The sequence below is a fragment of the Protomyctophum parallelum genome (assembly GCF_964188405.1).
Source record: "Protomyctophum parallelum genome assembly, chromosome: 1".
Taxonomy (NCBI): domain Eukaryota; kingdom Metazoa; phylum Chordata; class Actinopteri; order Myctophiformes; family Myctophidae; genus Protomyctophum; species Protomyctophum parallelum.
The window spans coordinates 48,050,856-48,077,431 of record NC_139697.1 but is presented as its reverse complement, the minus strand read 5'-3'; positions in this window follow the sequence as shown (position 1 = coordinate 48,077,431).

The window sequence follows — 26,576 nt, the reverse complement described above, 5'->3', positions numbered from 1 at the left end:
ACTTTATATTAGTGGTGGGAACTGTTGTATATTTCACGGTCAGGAACGGAGTTAGTAGTACGGGCAGTGTGGTTCCTCTCAAAAGAATGGCAGACGGAGAAAATCCTCGAAGTTTCGGTATCAAGTTTTAATGATCAAAGTATCGGTTCAACAGGAAAGTTTCAGGAAACAAAGGCCCAAACTGGAGCTGGCATTAGGCAAACAGTCTCTGCAAATCAACGTTACTTAATGTCAACCCAACACATTATGAATAAAACACCATGTTATATCTCAGAGTCACGTCCCGCCCTCCCCGGATCAGGCCGACAGCCGCTGCTTGAATTCAGCCAATCAAAACGTCGCCTTTACAGGAACCGCCTGTGGGGGTAGGCGGGACATTAGCCTGCAACTACGTCTCATACTAACATGTAGTTTATATCGATAAGACTAACTAAACATCTTATACTATATTATGAAGTATTACAGAACTTTATTCAACACATTAACAATACGAAATGAAATGTCAGAGGGATACATTTTAACTGTTCCTGAGTTACAGTAAACTTTACCAATTGAAAGGACAAACTATATGTTAACCAAATCCTACTTTTGGGACCTTAACTCGAAAAGCTATTCTGAGTGTCACAAGGATATCATGATGAGGACTGCTAACAGGTTTAAAGACTTTAAACATGTGGATATAATAGTGAAATGTAGGTACCATATCAGACATTTATAGGACATTGATCACCCTATGTAATGGAATAATTAGACTATATTCTTAGTTCTAAATGCATATTTGGCAAGAATAGGTTTACTCAAGAAAGACAACCAGAATATATATATATAACTAAAAGGGAACTCTAACAGCTGACCCCAGCCTACTGTAGTGGCAAGGGTTCACACCTACCCTGGGGGCTTTTAGTTACACCCCTAATAAAAGCTCTGGTTATCCTCAAGTCACCCCATGAATAGCTATTTTCTCATGGAATCCCTGTTGGGCAAACTAACGGAAAATAACCACCAAATGGTAACAGCTGTGGACAAGTCTGCCTTGACTAGGACTGTCCCTGTCCGCCCTCCCTGGAGGGCAAACAGCCTCCTTTCGTCAGACAAAGACAGGTGGTAACTTTACTGTATTACTGTATGTAATTTACTATTTCTACAACTGCAGGATGTCAATAAAATCAGTGGGGGTTGTTTTTAGACAGTACTTCAAAGGGGTAAAGTGAGATAGTCTCAGCCCGGGACCCCTCTCCTTGGGCCGCTCCCGGGCTCCTGGAGTGAGACTAAGATTAGACATCTTGACCTGTGTTTTTAAGACATAAGCCGATTAATTGGAACTGTACCATTGAATATACACATCACATCCCCCCTCAGAGCGCTACCAAACGCGCTCTGACAAACCCAAAGAACTCAATACCTGCGAAAATCAAAAAGCACATAAACCAAGTAAATCAAAAACCACACAAACCAATCACAAAAACATCCCAGGAGGTCCCCCCTCGGAACCTAACCATCCAAGAAAATCCCATAGGACTATCCACCACTCACCACCCGCCCAAGGATGCTGGTCAGAAAACACCCAAATAAAAACACACAATAAACACAAATGTCTGTCTTTTATGCAGTAAGAACACACGAAACCAAAATCGGGTCATCACCGGTCCCTAGAGCAGCAGACAAAGGGACAGAGGGCAAAAGTCCATGCCATCATAGCACAGAGGGGAGGTGAGAGCCCTAGCAGCACAGGCCGGACGTCCCTGAGTGGGGAATCGGGGCAGGACAGGGGCATGTGACAACTTTCCTAGTCTACATAGGCACACAGCTCCGAGTCCGTGTATGCCAGGACATCCCTGCATCGACCCCCAGCCTCCAGGTCGCCTGAGTTGACCTGGACAGACATCTGGATGGCCTGCATATTCATCGAGTGAACCATGCCTCCCGTCATACCCTTGACTATCAAACTGCGGATGATAGGGAAGCAGCAGCACAGGACCAATGCAGCAATGCACAGGAACGCTAGGATGTACATTCCCACAGTCGCCAGATACCCACCCCAAGATCCCAAGTGACTCTCCAACCACTCCGTCAGGCCCCAGGTGACCCCTGCATGTGCATGTAGCTCAGCCCTCAAGTTGTGCAGGTGTCCCATAGCCAGGGTGAAAGTACCATTGGCAGCTGTGGAGTTAGGAATGTACGTACAGCAGAAATCGCCAAACATCGCACAAACTCCACCCTGTGATGCCACCACCACGTTCAACACCTGCCTGTTCTGCCACGTCATCTCGCTCGTAGCCGCCAGCTGTTTTCCGATCGCACCCAGGGCAGCAATGGTAAAGTTCAGAAACCGCTGCTGATTATAGTACATGTAATTTATCCATTCGGCATCCACAATGATCCCTATGAGAGGAGTGAACATACTTCCAAATGCGATTGCGGTCTCATCGATGGCCTTGAAGTCTCTTGGCACACCATGAGGGGTGCCCGTCGCGTCGAAGTAGACGCCGTCGTCCGTCTCGCTGCCCCTACGAACCCTTTTGGGCCCATCGGCAACCCGGGCCCTCAGGTCCTTGGCCGGGATCACCACCACAGGCTGTACCACTTGAACACGAGCACAACGCCCCGTCCAGTTGAGGGGCAATGTGCTATACAGTTGATTCCCACCGCATAGCCAGAACTGATCTGCCACAGCTTGGGTGGCATAAAACAGCGGGCACGCTTGGGGGGCAGGGTCCGTGTACTCTCCCTTGAGCAGAACCCCAAGCTCCAACCTGGGTAGTTTACCTGGCTGCGGACGGCAGAGAAACGCATACACCTGTGTGCGCATATGGAGGTATGACAAATCCCATATTGTGTCACACCGCACCTCATCAATGTTTCCCATGTCCACAAAGGGCCCAGTCCGCTCTCCTCGTTGGTTCCTAACATAACATTCAAAGGTCCCTACCAACTTCAGAATCCCATTCGGGATTGTGGAACGATCTGTCTTTACTCTTACGTCCAGTTTACTGCATCTCTCCCCAAGTGTCAACCCCACTGTATGTTGTTGATATACGGAATCCTGGATTGCACCGTGTTCCAATAAAGATTCATTATAATACTCTGCAGAACCTAAGTATTGTAGACATTCTGCCTGACAAAAGGGCACTGAATTTGAATCAAAGTCCTCTGGTTTTACTTTATTGGAACCAATCATGGCATGCTTTTTCTCCTCCGCACAATTTTTCCAACTGAAACGCGTATTCAAAACGGTAAGATGTGACTGCTGTGCCTGCGCGCAGAAATAGCAGTCAGATTTACCCAACGCAACAGAGGAGAATACACTCCACTGATACCATGAATTTGCCTGAGCCATGCGATACAAGGGTTCCAATAAATCACCAGATTTGACATTGAACAAACTTCCCATGTGGAATGTCCCTGTTGCCTTTGCAATGTGTACACTAATAGGTATGACCGTTCTTGCAGTCCTATTCCTAACTAGGTCAGAATCGGGTTTGGAAGTCTCATTGAATGGAGACTCCCGTGTCCCTTCTGACAACACACTCATAATGCTAATAAAATCAGACGTGACTGTAGAAGTAGCTATAATAATAGGAGTTTCTATAACCATAGGAAAAATAGTTGTAAGACTAGGAGACAATGAAGCAGGGGTAGGGATGAGAGTAACATCAGGGTTCTTGAGAGTAGATGCAATAATTGGAGGAAGAGCACTGACAGGTGTTTTAGGTAACTTTACAGGGAGGTAGGGAACCTCTATTAATCTTTTAGCAAATAATACCAAATTCAAAAAGGGCTCCCTCTCAGGTATAGGATCGCGTGTAACAAACCTCTCCTGGATATTCCTAATGGTGATGTTGGGAGCCAAGGTCACACTGGAGTGTGCCTCAGCAGTGGAAGTAGACACAGGAGTGGGCCTATAAACGGGAGCAGACTGGGCATGGACAATAGGGTCATTAGCAGGAGTCATACCGCTTGGGGCGGCGCTTGGTACGAACTGGGCGACCGTGGTCATGGAGAGGCTGACCTCCTCCCCCCTCAGAGGACTCAACTCCGTCCGACCCGGCAGCCTCATCGCCCTGTGAGTTTGCGGCGACAGGTACTCCAGCGGAGCCTGGGACGGACTGGAAATCAACGGAGGCAAACCCGCCCTCGGACTCAACTCCTGCAGGTGCGTCCCCCGTACCTGCGGCCGCAGGCAGAGAATCCACATCAGCATCACTGTCGCTGTCATCCTGCTGAGTTGGTGTGGCGGGAGCATCGTCCCCACCGATGGTGAAATCCTCGTCGGCGTCGGCCGGGGCTTTAACACAATGGTTCAGGTGGAACCACGTTGGAGAACCCCTGACCTGGACAGCCGTCCCTGTACACCGTACAACCTCGAAGGGACCTTCCCTCCTCGGATTGTGCCAACGCCTCCTAAAAACCCTGATGTACACCTTATCACCCGGGACAATGGTGTTTGCTGCTGAGAGTGGCACTGCTTCCTGCTCCTCCTTTTCCTGCTTAGAGGAGACATAGTGGGATATACTCTTGTGCAATTTAGACATATATTTCACATATGCCGTCATCTCATCACTCAGTAGCGAAAGGCTCGGGCCCTTCCCACCGGTATGCAGGCCCGGCGTGAGCATACGCCGGCCAAAAGCCAGCTCATGCGGTGTCATGTGGAGATGTCGAATCTCGCTGGATCTGCAAGCCATCAACGCCAACGGGAGTGCCTCCACCCAGTTCAGACCTGTATGCTCACTGATTTTAACAATACGATTCTTAAGAACACCATTCATATGTTCACAAATTCCTTGACTGGCTGGGTGGTACACGGCTCCCAGACGTTGCTTGATACACAACTTCTGGAGAATTAGTCGAACAGTTTTATCAACAAATTCTCTCCCGTTATCACTAGAAATACGAAGAGGTAGGCCAAATCTCGGGAAAACTTCCCGGCACAGGAATTGGGCCACTGACTGGGCGTCCTTGCGTCTAGTGGGCGTTGCCTCAACCCATCTAGAAAACCTATCTACGATTACAAGTAAATAGCGTTTCCCACCCACTGGCCTGATCATGTCTACATAATCAATTACCAGTTCCTGCATCGGTCCCTGTGGTGTGGGAATGTGGCCAGGTAAGGTAAGTATTCCTCTCCTCACGTTGTTCTTTAAACAAATGGTGCAACGGCCTATGATAAAATCAATCTGTTGCAACAAATAAGGCGCCCAGAACCCAAATTCCTGTGTAATTTTCCTCTTGACCTCTCCACGTGATACGTGGGCAAGGCCGTGAGCGTCATGTATCAACAGACCAAGTAGATCAGGTGGAGCGATTACCAGACCATCATGATTTCTCCACAATCCCTTGCTGTCTTTTACAGCACCCCTGTCGTGCCATAAAGCTTTGTCAACAGCACTGGACTCATCTTGCATCAGAATTAAGTCCTTCAAAGTAATGTTCTCCTCCAGTTCCACTTCATGCGTTATCAAGAGAATCTTACCACTTCTGTTAGCACCTGCGATAGATTTGGCCGCTGTGTCAGCTGCCACATTACCCCTTGTGATGCGTGAAGTGTCTGATTTATGTGCTGCACACTTGACAATAGCAATTTTCCTTGGTTTCATCATTGCTGATAATAACTTAAGGATCTGGGCATGGTGCTTGATGGGAGACCCATCGGTCGACTTAAAACCTCTGGCCTTCCAAACCGCCCCAAACAAATGACAGACTCCCATAGCGTAAAAACTATCAGTATAGATATTTACACTCCTACCTTCTGCCATCAAACAAGCTTCAGTCAACCCAATTAATTCTGCAAGTTGCGCTGAGCAAGGTTGCGGAACAAATTCCGCTTTTACAGTCACAAACCCAGAGCCCTGGGCCTGGACTACAGCATAGGCTGCACTTAATGACTCACCAATTCGGTAGCAAGACCCATCCGTCCAAAACTCCACCTCCGCGTGCAGGAGCGGGAGAGCTTGTAGATCGGCTCTTAATCTTGAGTACTTTTCGGCCTCATGTACGCAATCATGAGGGGTCCCGTCATCTCGTGTTGGCAGGCTCGCAGCCGGATTAACCCAGTCGCACCTAACAAAAGTGACGTCTTCCAGTTCCAAGAGTCTATGGTAATCCCTAATCCGGGACATCGTTAGAGAATGTCTCCCAAAATTCAAGAGATTTCGCACACTATGGTGGGTTAGAATCTTGACAGGATAGCCCATCGTCACAGCTGATGCCTTTTCATACATTAAATAAACACCTGCCAACACTCTGAAACACGGAGCCAAACCCATTTCCACATCACTATAGGCAACGGAGTAATACGCAATTGGCTGTGAATTCAACCCCAGGCCCGTAGCCTGCGTCAGGACCGCACACGCATGTTTTTCATCCACCGATGAGGAAATGTACAACAAGAACAGTTTAGCATAATCCGGCAGTGCTAAAGCAGGAGCATTCAATAACCTTACTTTCAGGGTTTCGAATGCCAACTGTGAGTCCTCCGTCCAAGAGACGACCGCACTTAATTCAGGACTCACAGTGTCTTTTATCATAGTTCTGAGTGGGCTTGTCAGCACTGTGTATCCCTCCACCCATGGGGCAGAGTATTGGGTTATACCTAAAAATTGCATCATTTGTCTAACTGTACGGGGCTTGGGCGCGTTTCGAATAGCTTCCAAATGAACGTCAGCGATGCTATGTTGGCCATGAGAAACCTTATGACCAAGATAGACCACTTCTTCTTGACAATACTGTAATTTCTTACGACTCACGCGATGCCCCTTGTCCCACAGTTTCTGTAAGAGTAAAATTTAATCACGGTGACATGTCTCCCTGTCTCGAGAGAAGACAGCCAGGTCATCCACATACTGGAGCACCGTACTGTCCATGAGCGGTGCGATATCAGCTAAATCATCTTTCAATACTTTATTGAAAATATGTGGCGAGTGTTTAAAACCCATAGGTAATCTGTTATAAACATAATGGGCCCCTTCATACGTAAATCCGAACAGACCCTGACTTTCCTCACTAAGGGGGACAGAAAAGAACGCTCCTGTCAGATCTAATACTGTCATGCACCTAGCGTCTGGAGGGACTTCACACAAAAGAGTGTGAGGATCTGGGACGTCGGCTGGATAATCTACCACTATCTCATGAATCTGTCTAAGATCATGAACCAAGCGGAAACTATCATCTGATTTTTTTATGGGTAAAATTGGCATATTACTAAAGGGAGTGGTAGTCATCCGCAACACGCCAGCCTGCATCAATCCCTCAATTTGAGGTTTAATGCCCTGTATGGCTGAGTCTTTCAGGGGATATTGAGGTTTCCAAGGTGGCCTGCATCCAGGGGAGAGTTTAATCCTGACTGGCTGGGCCGACTTGACCAAGCCAATGTCAGTACTGTGCTTTGACCACAGACCTTCAGGGACCTGTCTCAACATGTCCTCAAGAAGCTGCTCCTCCGTCATGCTACACATGGGGTCATAGGACATAGTCACCGTCTGGGGTGAGCCACCACCCTGTGCAGAAATTATTATCTTCAGATATTGCTGGTCAGTACTTCTCCAAATCCTAGGGTTTTCTTTTAGCGTTACAAAGACGGCTGACTTAGCGTCAGACATCATTGTCCCAATATGCTTTTGGTGGAAGTTCTCAGCAACTCTCAAGGTGACATGTGGTATACTGTCCTTCACAGTGAATGCCCCCTTCAGATAATCTTGTGGTTCAATGTTCATGGCTGCCCCTTGTGGTCCCAGGATAATATAACTGGAGCTGAGATGCACTTTCTTCGGCTGACATTTCATCCACCCTGCAGGATCAGCTGTTTCAGCCTCTTGGAAATACTGCAAGGTGCAATGAGGTGGAGTTGTGGGCGTGCGGGCACCAGGCATGTTGTCATCAAGGAATTTATCCCACTCTCGGGCAGGTGCCATCAGACAGTCTTGTAAGTCACCCAGCCAGTAGACAATAGGTTCATTTGAGCGAACTGAGACAGGAAATTGAAAGCTCTCAGCTGGGACTTGAACAATGCACCCGTCGGGCGTGCAATGTATTGTACAGTTCATTTCACACAGAGCGTCTCTGCCCAGTAGGCCAATAGGGGTACTTGCTGACACCAGCACAGGAATCGTAGCTGACTGAGTCTTGTATTGAATCTTCACAGGGTCGGTCAGGGGGATCAGCTGCCCCTTGCCTTCGAATCCAATGGTCCGGACAAAATGTCCCGACATAGAGAGATGACCAGCGTCTACAGGCTTAATACAAGTGTAGGCGGCTCCCGTATCTGCCATCAAGTTGACATCTCTGCCGTCTATTTTCACCCACACCGTAGGGTCGTCATCAGGCCTCGTAGTCACTGGTAGCTGCATACATCCCTCCATTGAATCTTGTGGGCACCCTCATAGTCCAGTAGGCTGAGGCCCCCTGTATGGATTCACAGGGCCTCTGGGAGCTGGCACTTGCCATGCCGGTGTCTGTGCGGGTTGTGGAGACTGGGTTTGCCAGGCCGGTGCTGTAGATTGTTGCTGACCCGTCCCCTGTTGAGGCTGTTGTTGTTGTTGATTCTGGTATGGCCATGGTTGGTTCTGCTGTTGATTCTGATATGGCCATGATTGGTTCTGCTGTTGATTCTGAGGCGCCCCTGTCAGGGGAACAGTACAGTACCGCTGCATGTGGTCCATTCCCCCACATCGAAAACAGCCCGTGTACGGGGAGCCACGTGCAGGATTGAAACGCCGACCCCTTTGTCCTTTCGGGGGCCCAAACTGGTTCTGCGGGGGTTCCGGCGCGGTCGGCACGACCGTGGCCTGTATAGCTTGCTGCGCCCCCTTGAGCTGGGTCTTCGCCAACAGCCGAATGACTTCCACATCACTCTGCTTCTGCTCATCTGCTCTCCTGCGGTACAGACTGACCCAATGTACAATTTGTGCAATGTACTGTCTAAGAGGCATGTCCACCAAACCCACAACTGTCTCCAAATTAGCCCTGACTTTTTCAGGGAGTCCCCGTTCAATCTTCGAGCGGACAAGAACTCGTTCCAGTTCATTGCGCTCCGAGTCCCTCCCCGTGACATCAGACCACTTCTGGATGATCCGGGCGATATATTCACGTGCCGGTTCAGAATCTCCTATCGGCAGCATTGAGATGGAGTCAGGGTGCATTTCTGTTGGATATAAGTCTTTTAGTGCGCGCCACAACGCTCCTTTGTGACCCAGGCAGTAATCGGCGTCAGCGACCGTCGTGGTTGTAAGATGTCCGAGTCCGGCCCGATCGAAGATGTCCATCATGCCGTGTAAACCCACCAATGTAGCCCACAGTTTTTTAAGATCCCCCACGGCCAGTTGAGTCCCTACTTCCAGAACCTCAAATTTCGCGATCCACGGATACGCCCCATCCTGCAAAGGAGGGAGCTGACGCACCATTTCAGTCATGTCGATGGTCGTCCACGGCCTATATTCTGTATGCCGGCCTTTAGCAAACACAGGGAGCTGGCAGTCGGCAGGGTGGACCTCGCCAGTGGGACCGAGACGCGCTGTTGCGAGAGCTGCAGCAGCTCTTATCCTTAACGTGTCCAAAAGTTCCCTGACCGGCCGCGGAGACATGTATGTGGGTTGTCACTGGAGTGGCACCGGTCACCTGTTGTTCGGCCTCGTCATCCTCGCCCACTCCTGATCTCACCTGCCAGTCTGCAGGGCTCCTGTCTGCGCCCTGTTGAGCACGGGAGCCTCGCTGCACGTCAGGACTGTAATCTTGCTGCCGCTGCGCATACGGTTGGACTGGTTGTGCGTGCGCACGGGCATCCTCCTCCTCAGCGACCCGTCGAGGTGACGCCACGCGCACCTCCGGGCGCCCACTTGTCCTGTCAACGCAACGTCTGCGGTCTATCTGCCTCAGCGCCTCGCAACGCTGACGGTACAATCCTTCCAGGTCAAATTCTTGAGCCACCAAGTCAGCCAGACGATCCTCATAATATGCAATGGCGACCCGGTCTGTCCTCTGCTCTCTCAAGAGCGCCCTCGTCTCACTGATCTGCCTGCGAAGGACATTCAGACTATCGCCCAGAGAGTTCACCATCATGACAGCGTTCCTCCTCTCCTCCTCCTCCTCCTGGTCGCCGCTAGTCTCACTGCCCCCAACAGAAAGATTGCTCACTGTCCGATCGGAGCTTGTTATCCGACTGTCACGAGCAGAAATGGTGCTCACTTCATCCACTGTTCGTGCCTGTCTCTCCGCTTGTGCCAGAATGTCTCTGATTTGTGGATGATATCCCCCAAAAGTCAAAGTCCTATTGCCCCTCGGTGCCGCTACAGGCGCGTCGACACTGGTCTCAGTATGTACAGAAGCAGCCCCTCCCCTCCGTGGCTGGGGAACCGGCGGCCGAGATTGGAAATCGGGCCTCAAGGTGATCTTAGCGCTTGCCCTTCCAGTCTCCAGTAATCCGCCCTCGTCATCCATGAGATTATAACGGCCGACTTGGTTCACAACAGGCATTTGGAGGGACGGCAGAGGAGGATATAGAGCAGGTGTCTGAATCGGCACCAGGGGCGTGGCCGACGGTGCCATAGCCGGGACAGGAACAGATGGAGTGGTGTAAGGTGGGGGAGGTGAGAGCAGTTCTGACAGATGTGAAAATGGCGCCAGACACACATCTTGTAATTTGTCTAAAGTCAAACTGGGGGCTATGATACTATCCTGACATTTCCCCTGCCTACTTTGAAGAGCCCTTGCACGTCTCAATCCCTCCTCAAGGAACAAGGCCAGAACCGCCTCCTCCGTTCTACGCTTTCCTGCCCTGATGATCCCCTCATTCCCCTTCTTCTGTTGGCCCCCGTGAGCGTGCACTAACACTTGTATAACTTTATTAATGTCCTCATCAAAAGTTCCCTGAATCGGCCAACGCCGGTCCAAATGAGGCCAGCGCTGATGCCACTTTTTTGAAATTTTGGCTATGTCTACATATGCCGGATTAAGTTGTTGTACAATTTCCACCGGTGTTTTGTTAGATGAAGAAACAGCTTGTGCACTCACGACCTCTGCCATGATTGCTTTACTCAGTAACCACAAGGAACAGTGAGAACAAATGGAAGGCCTATTTATGTTTCAGACTATTACCTAATCTAACCAGTACTAGCCAAATTACCTGACAATGTTGCGTGTAAACACTTACTTTATAAATTTGATTCTCCACTGGGAGACCTACAGACTATACGTTTAAGGGTTCATACACAGAACCATAAGTTACCAGTCCTGAACAGGACAACTTTTCAGCGACCTTGGAAACAGTAGTGCAGTGTACAGAAAACCCACCAGTACGTGGACAAAATGTGTGTGCATTAAGCTATGTGTCACTGTAGTTCACTATACATGTTATACAAGCATATATCTAAATACACTTGTAAGGATGGACATACTAATACTACACACTATAGCAGGTGCAAACACAAGGCCAATGTGGAACTCGGGGAAGCCCAGTTTCTAAAAGTTCACAACTATTATTATTGTTTTATTCAATACGCATAGGTCGCACGGCCCATGTCTTTACCAAGAGAGCATTTATCAAATCACAACCTATCTATATGTGAACCATACAGTCCTATACTAAACAAGAACCAAATGCCCTATTCTAAGATTTATCAAATCATAGGGAAACAAAAGTTAGACTATACCGTACAACCTAAAATGTGCATCCACAATGGAAAAAATGGTTAAAGGGAAAAAAACAATTAAATGTTACACATGTCCTAAATGTCTGCACGCAATGGAAAAGGTTAAGATGGAAAAAAGGTTACAGGGACAAAATGATTTCATGGGGAAGAAATAATGGATTAACGTTAAACAGGGAATAAAGGTTACTGTAGGAAAGAGATATGATTAAACAGGGAAAAAATATGGTTTATACAAGATCCATTAAAACAAATGCAAACACTCAGCATGAAATAACAAGATGACAAAGACACTTTAAGGGAGGCAGAAATTCACCAGCCAGGCATACCAATGTGAAAGCATGTGATAGTCAATTCAAAATAAAAAATATGTGCTTATTCATTTACTTTTTATTTTATTTTTATTTTTTTTAAATTTATTTTCTATTCTTTTAAAATCAACAAAGTCGATTAAATCATTTATATTAATGTTATCAATATGTTACAAAGAATTAACTACTCCAATAAAGAATTAACCAGAAGACTATCACATTCTTATAACACACGCAAAGATCTTTCACCCAAGGATTTAGTCAGCCAAACACACAGAGAAACAGAGTTCAAACTATAAAACTAACCAGAAGGAGGTGTAATACACCCAAACGACCGCTAAGGGGAGACAGATGCAAAATGCAAATTTCGAGACTCTCGACACCTCTGTAGGCACGTAGTCAACGTCAGAATGATGACGTCACAAATAGATTTCTGGGTAAACCAAAATGGCCGCTTGTACCCGGAAATGTAGTTATGTCAACAAATGCATAGCAACGTAGGTATAACGAACGGAGCGAAGCACCAGCTGGCACAAATACACACCACGTACACGGCTGTTCAAAACAAACTGATCATAACGAAACAGTAATTATTATTATTTATACTATAATATGCCGCGAATGTATCGCGTTAGCGACATGCAGCAAAACCAAATTTGAGATGTAAAAAGATTACAAGCAACTCATCTGTCCCCCATAGGCTACATACAAAAAGGATGTTAGTTTAAAAACATGTACTTTTCCGAACCTTTGGCTGCGCTAAAATCCGTTAGCTCCAAGTGGACTGCAGCTGGCATAAAGACGCCACGTCTCCCCCCCTTAAAACACAAAGGACAAAACAAATTGCATGAAACCACATCTTCAAACACCATTTACAAAACAGCATAGCAACGCAGAGACACACCCACCTTTCCCCAAAAACATAATACCGCTGGAGTCACCCTGTGCGTTCTGTGTGTAAGGTCGCCCAAACCAGATCAGCCCTCAGCAATTAATAAGAAGACTTGACGTCCCATTTTAAACCGGACCAGCCGGGGAAAAACAAAAAAAAACTTGGTTGTACACCCACGTCTTAGCAGCCAAATCAAACTCAAAAATAAATTTCTCTCCAATCCCCTCAAGCCAGCCCCCACACACAGACTCACGCGCTGAATCCAGCGTCAACTTACCTCAAACCAAGGTCGGCACCCCGGAGTGGCTAACCTTCATCTATTCAAACACAGTTTTACATTCGCCACCGAGACGAAGCAATATTTCAACAAAGAAATTACAATTTCCAACATACTCCTCTATACAAGTGCGGCATGCGTCCCGGAAAAAAACACTAGCCCCGGGGGAATCAGAATTTTCAGACTAATCAGATGTTAAACGCCTTAAGTCGAATAGATATCATAACACCAAGAATGGCGTAAAAAGACCTGATTCCTGCATAAAATTCCGACCCCCATGAAGCAAGTCTTTTCCCCCACTCTAAATTGCAGACGCACTCACACAGGTCCATACATAGTTCTGCAGTCCATGTATGGAAATCAGGCCCCACCCGCCGGCATAACAGACTCCCACAGTTTCGACTGGCTTATGTGAGGAATTAATAACCAAAATTATTAATCCCAAACTCCTAGACGAACATAAATTTATTTTACCTGTTTAGAAGCGCCCGTCCTTTGATTTCTAGGCTAAACACCCGGAATCGTTTTCCAAGCAAACGCCAAAACCACCAATTTGTAGCATTACTTTTTAAATATGGAATCAATTCCCCATGAAACAGAACTAGGACATTGCAACAATATGAGATATACATAATACACGTTCCCATAAACAGGAACAAAGGAAATATTTATACAGTCAAGCCATATCTTCCAGCTTTAAAACAGCCAGGTAAAAGTTTTACAATGAATCGCTACTTTGAGAACGATTCAACATAAAACTAGGGTTCGTATGTAATTGTTGTCAAAAATGAAAAAACCAAGGGTCAGGACGAGGTATGAGTCTCGCCCGGTGAAACAGAAAACAAAAAAAATGACAAATTAAATAATGCGTTTCCCGTTTGCCGAGTAAACAAAGGAATTTCCACATCCGGTGCCTCTGCCAGAGGAACCCAACCGCCGTACTCCACATCCGGAATCCCCATTTAACATACATCGCCCCTAGGACGTTTTTTACCAGGCCCCCCGTACAAACAGCGAAAATTAAACAATTTTATCAACTCACCCAGTCTTTTTTAAGCTGTCCGGAGGCCTAGGTAAGGTTCTCTCGCCTGGCGCAAAAAAAAGCACCAAAAAAGCGAACGGGATCGGCACCACTTCTGTTGTATATTTCACGGTCAGGAACGGAGTTAGTAGTACGGGCAGTGTGGTTCCTCTCAAAAGAATGGCAGACGGAGAAAATCCTCGAAGTTTCGGTATCAAGTTTTAATGATCAAAGTATCGGTTCAACAGGAAAGTTTCAGGAAACAAAGGCCCAAACTGGAGCTGGCATTAGGCAAACAGTCTCTGCAAATCAACGTTACTTAATGTCAACCCAACACATTATGAATAAAACACCATGTTATATCTCAGAGTCACGTCCCGCCCTCCCCGGATCAGGCCGACAGCCGCTGCTTGAATTCAGCCAATCAAAACGTCGCCTTTACAGGAACCGCCTGTGGGGGTAGGCGGGACATTAGCCTGCAACTACGTCTCATACTAACATGTAGTTTATATCGATAAGACTAACTAAACATCTTATACTATATTATGAAGTATTACAGAACTTTATTCAACACATTAACAATACGAAATGAAATGTCAGAGGGATACATTTTAACTGTTCCTGAGTTACAGTAAACTTTACCAATTGAAAGGACAAACTATATGTTAACCAAATCCTACTTTTGGGACCTTAACTCGAAAAGCTATTCTGAGTGTCACAAGGATATCATGATGAGGACTGCTAACAGGTTTAAAGACTTTAAACATGTGGATATAATAGTGAAATGTAGGTACCATATCAGACATTTATAGGACATTGATCACCCTATGTAATGGAATAATTAGACTATATTCTTAGTTCTAAATGCATATTTGGCAAGAATAGGTTTACTCAAGAAAGACAACCAGAATATATATATATAACTAAAAGGGAACTCTAACAGCTGACCCCAGCCTACTGTAGTGGCAAGGGTTCACACCTACCCTGGGGGCTTTTAGTTACACCCCTAATAAAAGCTCTGGTTATCCTCAAGTCACCCCATGAATAGCTATTTTCTCATGGAATCCCTGTTGGGCAAACTAACGGAAAATAACCACCAAATGGTAACAGCTGTGGACAAGTCTGCCTTGACTAGGACTGTCCCTGTCCGCCCTCCCTGGAGGGCAAACAGCCTCCTTTCGTCAGACAAAGACAGGTGGTAACTTTACTGTATTACTGTATGTAATTTACTATTTCTACAACTGCAGGATGTCAATAAAATCAGTGGGGGTTGTTTTTAGACAGTACTTCAAAGGGGTAAAGTGAGATAGTCTCAGCCCGGGACCCCTCTCCTTGGGCCGCTCCCGGGCTCCTGGAGTGAGACTAAGATTAGACATCTTGACCTGTGTTTTTAAGACATAAGCCGATTAATTGGAACTGTACCATTGAATATACACATCAGAACTTTCGTTATTTTCAGTGAACGGATCGGTCGTTCGTTCATTCACTAAAATGATTCGTTCATTTCGTTCATCTCCCGTACGGACCATACTCTATGGCACGGACCCACCAGTCACTCGAACGAGTCGTTCAATCATTGGCCGAGCCAGGCCGATCGTCCTTCCAGGCTATGGGATTTTCTCTGGGAGGGATGGGGTCTAATCTCCTCTTGTGCTGCTGAGAGTAGCCATTTTTCCCCTGTGGTCTATGGTAGTAGCAGACTAGCACTGTCAATTAGCATCGAACATTTGTGCTCGTTATAGCTAAATACGGTATTAAAAAAGTATGAATTCTCAGTTACAATGAAACTGAATGGAGGTGTTTTTTTAAAGGGTAACTGTTCAGTTTTGGCAGAGTCAGACGATCCGCGATGTCAACACCAGTCACTCCTCCCAGTCACCCCCAGTCATGATGCCTTCTACCCGGGCATAATTTCCTCTTTACGTCCCCTTGTCTGTCTGGGACCATCAGAGCTCCAATAGCTATAGCAATTATCACAATTTAAATAAATAAGCATATTGAAACTATTTCACATTAACAATGTTGGTAAAACTAAGATATTTGAGGGGAATTTAATTTATATCCACAAATAAAATATTATCATTGACTCTCCATCCCTTTAGTTTCCCTGGTTATTGAGCCCCTCCTATATTTAATCTATACTAACCAATTATTGTAATATGAATTGTATGCTATTAACGCTATTAGTATAAAGAAGGAGCCTAATCTATTTTCATGTTTTTATAGCATTAAATACTATATCTTTTTTTGTATGTATTAGCCTGTTTATTTTCCATTGATATAATTTCACAATAATAGTATAATAATAATAATAATAATATAATAGTATATATCACCATCAATTTTAATATTAGTACATTTAAACAGAAGAGAGCTAATTTAATAACCAGTCACTTTTATTGTTTGATTGTCACTCTTTGATGAATTGAACAAGGTGGTCCACCTTGTTCAATTCATCAAAGAGTGACAATCAATAAAGCAAGCATTAAAAGTCCACAGACTTGGCTGCCACATGACGTCACGGGGGAGCATGAATAAGTCCACCGTGGACCCTCTTGTAAACAAGTAATTCTGCAAACTGTTAATACATATTTCAATCAATCAATCAAAGTTTAATGTTTCTAAGTTAATCATCATGACGTTGTTTGTTGCACTTGCAAGTAGTATTTGTATTTGCAACCAGAGGGCTACAAATACAATCAGTCATTCAGTCAGTCAGTCAGTCAGTCAGTCAGTCAGTCAGTCAGTCAGTCATGCATTATTATATATGTAGCCAGGTGAAATATGTAGCCAGGTGAAACACTGCCAATATACATGTAGCCAGGTCTAAAGCATACTGAAATACTGCCAATAGATGGTGCTAGTGCTCTGGTTAGTGCAATGCAGGAAGGTAGGATGCAGAAGCAGGAAGTAGGAAGTAAAGTCAGATGCTGAGAGACATATTCCATGAGGGTATTCATGCTGGTTGTTTGTGAAGATAAATATCTACCATCAAGGTAAATAATTATGTGTACAAATGGTGATGTATTATCAACCATAGTGATGTACAGAGGTACACTGTTAAGTTTTACATTGTATTAATGTTGATTTTCATTGGATGTATACAGATTATTATTGAGAAGCTGTGATTAAGCTGGGAGCTGTGAACTGATCCTTTCTGGGAGTCTGGGAGCTAAGATTCTGGACTAAATGTAGGTTTATTAAACAAAATATGTTATGTTTTGTTTATTTTTCTGAAGATGTTTGATAGAACTTTGTGAATGCAATATGTGATTGTATTTCCTTTTCTTTTGTGTTCATTTGTCAGTGAGGATTTCCAGTTGGTGTGTTGTCCTGTACACTGCAGTTATTTTTGCATAAGTAAAGCCATATCCTGCTGATTCTGATTCTGATTGCCCAGAATAAAAAACCCCATTATTTTAGTTTGTGTCCGGTGCTTATATCATTTTGCCTGGTTACACAATTGGTACCAGGAGTGGGGTTCTGGAAAATCTGTGTTTCAAATCAATTTTGGTGCAGTTGGCTAAGTTAAGTCAGACGGCTTTAGTGCAAAAAATAAATAAAAAATAACTGCAGTAGGGACCTGGGTGCTGGTGCTGACGAGGACGCAGTCGGTGAGGCCTGCCTGGTGTGATGACTGAAGACCAGTGACCAGCCCAGAGGAAAAGACACCATTGGGGACGTCGACCGCAGAGGAAGAAGACCACACCATCTCATTCTGCCCACTATCAAATAACTTTATCCTTTCACCAGGGTGGTTCAGAGACATATAGCTATGAGTGACAATGATGAAGAGGTGGTGGAAGCGGTAGGAATGGACCATGTGAGAATGCTTCAGAGTGAGTTATCTCAACTAAGTGTGAAACATGATGAAGCTATGGCCCAGATTGCTACTTTGAGTAATGCGTCTAACAGGTCATATGTGTACATGCCAAGGGAGCGGCCCATCCAACCTTTCAGTGGTGATGTGGTGGTGGATGGACGTTCTGTTGATGAGTTTATTGACGAAGTAGAGCGTGCCATACGAGCTAGAGACCTAGGCCGAAGGGAACAGGTTGATTTCATTTTCTCACTGTTGAGGGGTTCAGCACTTGAGGAAGTCAAACTATGCACAGATGGGGAGGAAAGGGAACCTGATGAGCTCCTCACATTTCTTAGAGAGGCCTACAGAGAGAAGCGCAGTGTAGCCCAACTGTTACAGAGTTTTTATGGCCGTCACCAGAAGGAAGGTGAGGATTTCTTTGAGTATTCACATGCACTGTCACAAATCCTTCGCTCCGCTCTTAAACAGAGGCCAAATGCAGTGGCTGACACAAAGCTGGCAGTCAGGGACCAATTTATAGAGGGGGTTAGAGACCCCTCACTCAGACGGGAGCTCCGTAAAATGGTCAGGGAAAAGCCAAGATTGTCACTTCTAGAGGTGCGAGAAGAAGCCATTGCCTGGTCTCTAGAGGACAGGCCCACAGTGGCCAGGAGCAGGCCAATTGTAACAGACAGGGGGGATGTGGGTGCACAGGGTGCTGGTGGTTCACAGGAGAAACAGTCTGCGACTCTAGATGACATACTTAAAGTCATGTCTGAACAGGGGAAGGCTATTGGAGAGCTTGCCAATGCTGTAAAGGAAGGTTTCATTCGCAAGGGGAGATCTGAAAATGACAGGGGTGAGAGACCCAGGCCGAAATTTCAATTTACAGAGGATGGGAGACCAATCTGTCTCAAATGTAGGGGCGCAGGACATATCGCAAGAGAGTGCAGACAGCACCAGCCAGACAACCAGTCAGCCACCAGCAGTGCAAACATGCAGGGAAACTAGCCCCCTCGGTTGCCAAGAGCCAGGCAATTCGAGGTGAGAATCAAGGCTCAAATACACTTACCCGGGAGAGATTCATGGAGCGGGCAGTCGGGGAATGTCCAGGGATTGATGTTGAGGTGGGGGGAGCTAAAACTAGGTGTCTCTTAGATACAGGGAGCCAGGTTAGCACCATCTCTGAATCGTTTTTTCGCGAGCATTTATTGGGGGAGGATAAGGATCTTGCCTCCACAGCCAAATGGCTAAAGTTAACTGCAGCAAACTCATTGCCAATCCCATACATAGGTTACATTGAGCTGGATGTGCAAGCCATGGGACTAATTATACCAGAGTGTGGATTTTTAGTGGTGGGAAATCCAGTCTCAGAGGAGCCTACTATGTCGGATGGCAGGGAGTTTGGTCCAGGGGATCAGAAGGTGATGGGAGGGGGGCCAGAATGTAAAGCTAGGGAGGAACCAAGCAAACCCAGAGAGCCTTTACCAGTTCTTATTGGTATGAATGTCGTTAAGAGATGCAGGGAGCTGGCAATAGCAAGTTTTGACACTACACTTGGAGGAGAGCTAGACTCAGTGTGGAGAGAAGCCTTTCAGCATGTACAAACGGGTGAAGTGGTACACAATACATCTTCAGCTAGAGTCGCTGGTAGAGATACTGTCCATGTGCCAGCCGCTTCAGTTGCCACAGTATACGCTATGGGGTCCATGACACCTTCAAATGCGCAGACTTTGATGTTATTGGAGCCTACCAACACTCCATTACCTAGTGGTCTTCTAGTTCTCCCTACCCTTGTAGAAGCTAGCATGTCAGTGTTCCCAGTGCAAGTGGTAAACCTCTCACCAGAAGATGTATGGTTATCACCTAGAACTAGACTTGGTGTACTCAGCAGGGCAGAGTGCGTTGACAAGACAACAGAGGTGTATTTTCAGCGCATCTCTGTTGACCATGAAGAGGTGTCTGTAGAGAGAAAGGAGCCTCAAACCCCAGGCAGTGAGCTACAGTCCATGATTGAACAGTTAGACATTGGTGGCTCTCCAGAAGAACAGGCTAAGTTAACAGTACTTTTAGCTCAGTTTGCAGATGTATTTGCCTTTAAGGATGAGGACCTAGGGTACACAGACAAGATCAAACATGAGATACACTTAGTGGACAATATCCCAGTCACACAACCCTACCGACGTATACCGCCAACACAGTACAATGAGGTTAGGGAACACATTGCACAACTTCTCAAGAAAGGTGTTGTTGTAGAGAGCAGTAGTGCATATGCCTCGCCCATTGTAGTTGTGAGGAAAGCAGACAACAGTTTAAGGCTGTGTGTGGATTATCGGAAATTGAATTCTAAGACCAGAAGGGATGCATTTCCTTTGCCCCGTATTGATGAGAGTTTTGACGCCCTACATGGTGCACGGTATTTCTCTACCATTGACCTAGCCAGTGGCTATCACCAGGTGGCAGTACATGAAAATGACAGGCATAAGACAGCCTTTACGACTCCTTTTGGATTGTTTGAGTATTCCAGACTGCCGTTTGGTGTATGCAATGGTCCGGCAACATTTCAGCGGCTTATGCAGGCAACCATGAGTGATTTGATTTTTCAAATTATGCTGGTGTATTTGGATGACATTCTGATCTATTCCCAGACATTTAATGACCACCTTGCCAGACTTCAGACAACCTTGCAGAGACTCAGGAACACTGGTTTAAAGGTTAAGGTAGAGAAATGCCACTTCCTACAACCCACGGTACGCTTCCTCGGTCACCAAATATCAGAGGAAGGCATCAGCACCGACCCAGATAAGATAGCTGTAGTGGAGCAGTGGCCAGTGCCTACTACTTGCAAGGATTTGAGGTCTTTCCTAGGGTTCGGTAGCTATCATAGGAAATTTATCCAGAACTTTTCACAACTAGCAGGACCTTTACATGATGTGGTAAATGCTTGCAGCAAAGAAAACATTTCAGTTAAATCCAAACGCTTGTTTGATTGCTTGTGGACACCAGAGTGTTTGGTGTCATTTAACCAAATTAAGGAGAAACTTACCAGTGCCCCGTTACTGGCTTACGCCGATTTCTCTGCCCCTTTTATTGTCGAGACAGACGCCAGTATGTTAGGGTTAGGGGCTGTTCTCTATCAGGAGCAGGGAGGGAAGAAAAGGGTAATAGCATACGCCAGTAGAAGACTGAGAGGCGCAGAAAGAAATGACAGAAATTACAGCAGCATGAAATTGGAGCTCCTGGCCCTCAAATGGTCTGTATCAGAGAAGTTCAGGGGCTATCTGCTTGGATGTAAGTTCACGGTCATAACGGACAACAATCCCCTGTGTCACCTTAACTCTGCTAAGTTGGGGGCTATTGAGCAGCGCTGGGTTGCTCAGCTGGCTGTTTTTGATTTTGAGGTGAAATACCGCCCTGGCCGATGTAACATTGCGGCAGATACACTCTCAAGGCAGCCGTTGGCAGGGGAGCCACTGCCAGACCCAGATGATTTGGAGTTTGATGGCTGTGTATCTATCTGTAATTTCATCGGGTATGGAACAGCCCTTGATCCAGATTTAGTGGATGTAGGTATCAAATGTTGCAAGGTCAGACAGGTCCGTGCCTCAGAAGTTGGCGATTGTACTTCTGCTGCTGATCCACAGGGTAATACGCCTACTCTGCCAGGTTATTCTGCAGGTGAGCTGCAGCAATTTCAGCAGTCTGATCCCACAATAAGGTCATTTAGACAGTTTTGGGACCAGAAGAGAAAGCCCACCTATCAGGATAGAGCAGGGTTGACCAAACCCGTACTCTCTCTACTCAGACAGTGGCATAGAGTGACAGAGAAAAACAGGCTATTATACCGTGTCATTGACGATGGCCACGGGGGTGACTATCAGCAGCTCCTGGTACCGGCATGCCTACAGAAAGCGGTATTGGAGAGTGCACACGATCACCTAGGGCATCAGGGAATAGAGCGTACTCAGAACCTATTGAGACAGCGCTGTTTCTGGCCAGGGATTTATGAGGATGTAGAGCAATGGGTAAAGCAGTGCCAGAGGTGTGTACTTACTAAGATGCCATCTCCCAAGATTCATGCTCCCATGAAACCCTTCTTAGCTACACGGCCCCTTGAAGTGGTGGCTGTTGATTACACACTGTTGGATCCTGCTTCAGATGGCCGTGAGAATGTATTAGTGATTACTGATGTGTTCACCAAGTTCACTCAGGCGTTCCCTAGTAAAGACCAGAAAGCTGACACAACTGCCAAGATCCTCCTCCGGGAGTGGTTTCTTAAGTATGGCGTGCCGGAACGTCTCCACTCAGATCAGGGAAGGACGTTTGAGAGTGAGGTTGTTCAAGAACTCTGTAAGCTATATGGGGTTAAGAAAACTCGTACCACACCTCATCATCCACAGGGTAATGCACAATGTGAACGGTATAATAGGACGCTGCATGACCTCCTGCGTACTCTACCACCACCTAAGAAACGCCGGTGGCCAGAACACTTGCCAGAGCTGGTTTACGCATACAATGTGACCCCTCATGCCTCTACAGGGTATTCACCGTACTACCTGCTATTTGGGGTACACCCACACCTGCCTGTAGATGCCTTATTAGGACAGAGACAAGTGTTGGATAGGAAACATGATTGGCTGGTGGTACACCAGGAGCGTCTGAAGGAGGCTCACGCTAGAGCGAGCGAGTATGCTGAACAGAAAGCATTAGAAAGGCTTGAACTAGCTAAGAACAAGGTTTACTGTCCTCCTGTGCAGGTGGGACAGCTAGTTTATCTCCGTCATTGGCCACAAGGTAGGAACAAGATTCAAGATGCTTGGGGCCCCACTGTTTACAGGGTAGTGGAGGTCCAGGGTAGCACACATGCAGTAGAGCCAGTGGAGGGTGGCCCTATTAAGAGGGTCCACAGAGCTAACCTTAGGCTTTATGTAGGTCCTGTTCTGGCCCCCAGCGTAGATGAGGATGTGATCTCAACCGTAACACCCGTCCTTGCCCCTCCTGAAGTTACACCAGAGGACTTAGAGACGGAACCTGAGTATGTAATGTTGGATGAGTTTAATTACCCAAATACTGTCCATGAGGAACATGGAGGGGGAAATGAAGTCCCCGGTTGGGACATGGAAGGACCAGGGGTCATAGACGTCACGGGAACTGAGTGTGTTGATTCGGTTGTTGAAGTAAACAATCCGGAGTTAACGGTGCCTGATACCTCTAACATGCCTGTTAGGAACTCTGAGGTTACTACACCGATTTCCCTACCACGAAAAAGTCAGAGACTTAATGCAGGAAAGCACCCCAACCCACATAACCTCCCTCAGTCGGTGTGTGATAAACTTGCTAGCGAAGTTGAGAGGGCAGTCACCGAGGACGTTGACTGTTAAAAGCAGGGGAGTATGTAGCCAGGTGAAATATGTAGCCAGGTGAAACACTGCCAATATACATGTAGCCAGGTCTAAAGCATACTGAAATACTGCCAATAGATGGTGCTAGTGCTCTGGTTAGTGCAATGCAGGAAGGTAGGATGCAGAAGCAGGAAGTAGGAAGTAAAGTCAGATGCTGAGAGACATATTCCATGAGGGTATTCATGCTGGTTGTTTGTGAAGATAAATATCTACCATCAAGGTAAATATGTGTACAAATGGTGATGTATTATCAACCATAGTGATGTACAGAGGTACACTGTTAAGTTTTACATTGTATTAATGTTGATTTTCATTGGATGTATACAGATTATTATTGAGAAGCTGTGATTAAGCTGGGAGCTGTGAACTGATCCTTTCTGGGAGTCTGGGAGCTAAGATTCTGGACTAAATGTAGGTTTATTAACCAAAATATGTTATGTTTTGTTTATTTTTCTGAAGATGTTTGATAGAACTTTGTGAATGCAATATGTGATTGTATTTCCTTTTCTTTTGTGTTCATTTGTCAGTGAGGATTTCCAGTTGGTGTGTTGTCCTGTACACTGCAGTTATTTTTGCATAAGTAAAGCCATATCCTGCTGATTCTGATTCTGATTGCCCAGAATAAAAAACCCCATTATTTTAGTTTGTGTCCGGTGCTTATATCATTTTGCCTGGTTACATATAGACTCGTCAGTCTTTCCTTCCGCAAAATAAAAACGTATGGGTTTCCAATGCTAGACAATGTCAGACCCAAGTCAGTCATTCGTACACACTTCACAGTTAGTTTACAGCACTTCGTTCAGTCACCACCACCTTCTCCCGGTCGGTTATACTGTTACAGCACTTTGAACGAAGAACGAACTTTCGGTCTCCTCGGTCAATGTACCAGTATGACCGATCCGACCCACTTTGAACGAAGAACGAAACTTTGAACGAAGAACGAATAATTTCGGTCTCCTAGCTCGGTCAAAGTACCAGTATGACCGATCCGACCCACTTTGAACGAAGAACGACATATGCATTTCGGTCTTTCGGTCGTATGACCAGTCACCACCCACTTCTCCTCTGCAACTGTTGTGCGCTGTGGGAGCCCTGGAGACGGAGAGCACGGCCCTGCCCTACAGGCTCCGGCTCGCAGCCTCGCACTGAATAAGAAGAGCAGGCGGGCGATTCCCCGTCATTTGCATTTCAGAACGGATCGTTCACGGAAGTGACCGGATCGGTTTTGTTCACCAAAAATAACTAGTTATTTTGATTCGTTCGTTCATGACCGACTCATCTCTACTTTATATGGCTCGGCAGCAGCAGGACTAGTGCACATGCGCACAGCCCTTGCACACTTTAATAATAATACTAATAGTAAACGGTTTGAAAACAGTGTGGTCGTTAAGCAGCTCAACCCTGAAAGACAGCAGGTAATTAAGTTGAACTGATTCACCTTGTTTTTACTACATTTATCTTTTATATTATTGACTCATCTTTTAACATGGAGCAACACAACGAGTATTTCTCTCATATCTGCTTGTTAGTTATACATGATTCTAAACAAGCAGTAGTTAATACTAGCAGCAGTAATAATATTGTAACTTGTTATAAACAAGCAGTAGTTAATACTAGCAGCAGTAATAATATTGTAACTTGTTATAAACAAGCAGTAGTTAATACTAGCACCAGTACGGACGGCTGCAAATCGAAACTGGTCCCCTTTTCCCCTCACTATGGGGTATATCTTGCGCCACCCATTATCCCTGAACTAATTTGTTATTTATTTATATATATTTTTTAAACGTTAAAAATAGTCCAAATAGCTAATCTACAAGCTCACAACGTGTAGATGTAGATCGGCTAGTTGAACTATTTTAAAATGTTTTTCTAAATAGTAAAAAATTGCGAATATTTTTAGGGATAAGGGTTAAGGGTGGCGCAAGATGGAGCCCTAGATGTTTTTGTATCTCTGTACGTAGGCTATACATGTTCTGATGAATTGAAAAGGGTGGACCCGATTGTAAACAAGTAATGCTTTCTGGTGTCGTCCACAGTCAACAGTTTTTGTATTGAGTTGCACTTGAAATGTACTGTAATTCTGGACCACTTCACCACTTTTCAACCTATCCTCATATAATAGGTCCTCACTAATAATCATGATAAAATGGCACAATTATTTTCTACTCAGTCTGTGCCTCATAGGAGGGCTGTGGGCATTTCAGAAACCGTCCTCCAGTGACATCATCATTAGGCAGATAATTTTTTAAACAAGATTTGTTTTTACAAAAATGTTAAGATTAACATTTTCAATCAATCAGTCTGTTATAAATGTGACTTTTGAGTTTGTACTGCATCGCTGATAAAATGTAGCTGCTTGTACTGCTGGCTAAAGGCTGTGAGCTAATGCGAGTGGTGTTGTGGTCCTCACAGAGGCCCCCACCTTCCTGTTTCACCCGGAAAGGAAACAAGCTCCGTAGAGTGGGAGCAGACAGGCGGAACCTCTGCAGTGTGAGCAAGCTAACACTAGATGTCGCTAAAGGTTTTAAAGAAACCTTTTACGAGGGCTCCTGTTAGGGTCTTCATGGTGTTTTTGTTGACCAGTGAGAGTGAGGAGATCCTGTATAGGAATTGTTCTTTGAGGGTTTTTTTACATTGGTGGCCATTTTATCACAGGAAAAAAAATCAGAGATGAGCTGAAGGCCTTTTCAAGCTGCAGGTTGTACTCTGTCCACTGTAATGTTAACACGTACATCTTAGTCAATCTGATTTTTGTCTCCACCAGGCCAAAGGCATGGGGAGAGAGTATGTTTTGAGAGTATCTTTTTGCATCATCGGATGATCCGCAAATTGAAATAATTAATGCTCCAGGCCAACATGGTCATGAAGAGGAGGCTGATTTGGTGGCCACCACTGCTCTTATAGAGCAAATGCTTCGCCACGTGGCCGCTGATCCATCCCAACCTTCCAGAAGGGTCTATGACAGGGTAAAGACATAATCAGCCCTCATCGCACAATAAGCATGTAAGATGCTGATGTTGTTTAAGAGTGGGTTTTATTTATTTCGTTATTTAATGTCAGACTTGTCAACAGCATCATCAGATATTAACAACGTGCATATCGAGTCTATAAAGCGCACATATATACTGTTATTGAATAGCTATTTGCATGCATGCATGGGCAGTGAATGACACGCAGGCGGCAGGCCTCACATCCATGGCCACTTATTATTGAGACTTCATTTCGCTTC